At 41.0% G+C, this 3,294-nt stretch overlaps 4 non-coding genes across 4 annotated transcripts; all 4 read right to left on the bottom strand.

The window, feature by feature from the left end:
* Positions 1-2,107: 2,107 nt before the first annotated feature.
* LOC119319764 lies at positions 2,108-2,186 on the bottom strand. The gene has a single exon (XR_005154621.1). It is a non-coding gene; the product is annotated as a small nucleolar RNA Z199 (small nucleolar RNA).
* Positions 2,187-2,478: 292 nt separating this feature from the next.
* LOC119319763 lies at positions 2,479-2,557 on the bottom strand. The gene has a single exon (XR_005154620.1). It is a non-coding gene; the product is annotated as a small nucleolar RNA Z199 (small nucleolar RNA).
* Positions 2,558-2,734: 177 nt separating this feature from the next.
* LOC119319759 lies at positions 2,735-2,816 on the bottom strand. The gene has a single exon (XR_005154617.1). It is a non-coding gene; the product is annotated as a small nucleolar RNA Z199 (small nucleolar RNA).
* An 84-nt stretch (positions 2,817-2,900) lies between these two features.
* Positions 2,901-2,997, bottom strand: LOC119319782. Its single transcript, XR_005154636.1, has one exon. It is a non-coding gene; the product is annotated as a small nucleolar RNA R64/Z200 family (small nucleolar RNA).
* Positions 2,998-3,294: the final 297 nt, after the last annotated feature.

Below are 3,294 nucleotides of genomic sequence, written 5' to 3'. Positions count from 1 at the left end.
TGTTCGCGGGACGCAATGCGTGCAAGCTGTCGACGATACCGGTACAAGACTAAGAGCGATATGAAGCAGGAGTCCATGGCAGTGCTAAAAAAGGTGAGGGAGGGAGGAGACGTGTTTGTTCGAGAGGCACATGGTAGAGGTGGCTTTTCTCATGTTCCATTACTAGGCTTTGCTCCACAACAATGAGAAGTGGACAGACCGGAAAAATGATCCAACCCAACCAAAGAGGAAGGCTAAATCATAATCGGCTACACAAAATGTAGAACAATAATGATACCGATTATGATGTTGATGAAGTCACAAATCCTAATACCAACGCCGCTCCAATCATAACTGCAAAGAGGCCACTTAACAAAATAATGAAGGAGACGCGGTTGTGTTCAAGACTTCTGTGGTCATAGCACACATAATTTAGCTGGAGTTAGTAAAGAAAAAGAAAAGGAGAAGGACTCGCAGTGGCCGGAGGTAAGGCAATGGAAGTGGCATGTGAGCAGCGCAAGGCAGCAATACATAACCATGTTCACAAGCCCAGTAAAACTAGGACGTCTCTCAGCTTCAGTATCTTTGATTTGATGAAAGAACTTCATAAATTATGGTTTTGAAATGATGCAATAGAGATGGTCAATGAGACTAACTATCACTTGCCAAGGACAAAGTTTCTACTGTACATTATTTGTTTCAAAATGAAGTGTTCAGGATTTCGTCCTGTGTTACACTGCAACTGCATACTACTGAAGTATGGTTTAACACAAGCAGTCAGCCTCACACAGAAACGTAGCACTCCAGAATTCACTGATTGAAGCAGATGCCCTTATAACCCACAAACAAGAGTACTTGTAACATTCAGACAAATTCGGTCTCAGATTCAGAGGTCAATTTCCAAACCCATGCAACAAAACATACCAGATGCAACACAGCGGGCAGGCGAATGGACAAGAAAATTCGGGAAGCCAGCCTGGGACAGCGTGGCACACGCTGGAGGCGACGGATGCAATCGTGGGATCAGCCGGCTGTTTTGAATCGTTTTCCATGACTGACTCTCAAAATGAAGTGTTCGACATTCTGTCCTGTGCATTACTAATGTACGGTTTATCAAAACGCAAGCAGTCGCCTCATTAGAAGCCAGATGTGTCGCACAGCAAGGTAGCCCTCCAGAATTCACTAGATTGGAAAGCATATGCCCTTAACCCACAAACAATTGTAACAAATTTGGTCTTAGATTCAGTCGTCAACTTCCAAACCCATGCAACAAAACATATCAGATCCATACTCAATTCTATAGCAACAATAGTTTAGGCGGAGTACAATCCAAGCAAAAAGTGTTTAAATTCTAGCTTCACGGGATTCCTGATGGGGCAAAATCCAGACCTAGTTGGCCGAGGCCCTGTTCCTGGGGGCAGCCTCGGTACCTGAGTTAACAAGCAACAGAAAGAAGATACATCAGAACTGGTTCACTTATAAAAGGATGTTCACAGTGTTAATAACTTTCGATACAGATGGCAAGGTACCTTCTCTGAAGTTGCTCTTGAACCTGCGAGGCAGGTGGCGCATGTACCTCATCCTTCCAGTGCCAGTGGTCTTGCGCCTGATGGCCTTCACACTCCAGTTGTCTGAAGATATGAATAGATCACTATGTTAGCACTGAGCCAATCAAAAACATTAGAAGTGGCAAAAGCAAAAAATTATTAATCATAGTAGAAGACTAATCACAGACAATGCAAATAAAGTGGTATCAAATCAGAACAAAGAACATAATATTACTACACATAATGAACCACATGAACAGCAAAGCAAACACCAAACCATAAGCTTTCTGGTTGTTAAATAGCTTGGGTTTGATTGATGGTAATACGTAGTAACAGTCATGGTCAGGTAACAGCCATGATCATGATCAAAGAAGTGAAATAAGATTGCAAAACAGAAGGCAAAGGAAAATTTTGGATGGAGAAATCAAACAGAAAACTACAAAACATGATCCTGCCATATCGCTGCAATTTATTCAACATCACCAGATTTACAAATTGCATCAAGCAATGAACAATAAAACAAGAACATGAGATAATTGGATTTCACAAGACAAAGGTCATTAGAAGATAAAGCATGGAGAAATCATCAGACTTTAAACTACGAATCACGGGAGTGTAACTCCTGTCATATTGTTGCAGTATCTCATCATCACTTGAACAACAAATGAAATCACGCAACACAGGAAGATAGAAACTACAAATGGTAAATATCTTTGTTGTATACATAGTTCAATTTATAAACTTGTTGGAACAAATTTATATTTGTTGTGAAGATAGTAGAACTCCCTTCAGTACGAGGATAGCACAGAAAGGCACATGATCCTGCCATATCGCTGCAATTTATTCAACATCACCAGATTTACAAATTGCATCAAGCAATGAACAATAAAACAAGAACATGAGATAATTGGATTTCACAAGACAAAGGTCATTAGAAGCTAAAGCATGGAGAAATCATCAGACTTTAAACTACGAATCACGGGAGTGTAACTCCTGTCATATTGTTGCAGTATCTCATCATCACTTGAACAACAAATGAAATCAGGCAACACAGGAAGATAGAAACTACAAATGGTAAATATCTTTGTTGTATGCATAGTTCAATTTATAAACTTGTTGGAACAAATTTATATTTGTTGTGAAGATAGTAGAACTCCCTTCAGTACGAGGATAGCACAGAAAGGCACAAACATATCAGGGTGTTGAAGTATCATCAGAGACTTAAATACTAAGAATCAGAGGAGCATAGCTCCATCATATTGTTGCAGTTTATTCCTCATCACTTGACCCTCAAACACATAAGCATTCATGGACAACAAGAAAACAGGCTATAACAATTTATAGTTTGGCAACTACCGATGAGAAATGCAGACATTATTGCTCAGAACATGAAATATCTTCTCATCAATGCCAAATGGCATCTCCGAAGTCTGACATGCGTTGTAGATTTCATGATTCATCACAGCATTTTGCAAACAACGGAAACAGCACTGCCAAGAATCTCGTGAACACAGACATCATCATTCACTAGTACGTATTTCCCATTGGGAGATCAGACTATGCATCCAACAAGCTACATGAACAGGATACGCCCAAAAATTATGACCCGAGATAACGGATCAGGTGGTTGCATCTCAATTCGAACGACCACGGCGGGACGCCAACCGCATCCTAATGCGGCGAGTCAAATCTACGCGCAGGGGCAGCGCCCTTCGTGGCATCCATAACACCGTTGCGCATGACGCTAAGAGACCTGGAGATCTAGAGG

The sequence above is a fragment of the Triticum dicoccoides genome, chromosome 6A (assembly GCF_002162155.2).
Source record: "Triticum dicoccoides isolate Atlit2015 ecotype Zavitan chromosome 6A, WEW_v2.0, whole genome shotgun sequence".
Lineage (NCBI taxonomy): Eukaryota > Viridiplantae > Streptophyta > Magnoliopsida > Poales > Poaceae > Triticum > Triticum dicoccoides.
The sequence above is the reverse complement of the archived record's forward strand: the minus strand, read 5'-3'. Positions and strand labels throughout refer to the sequence as shown.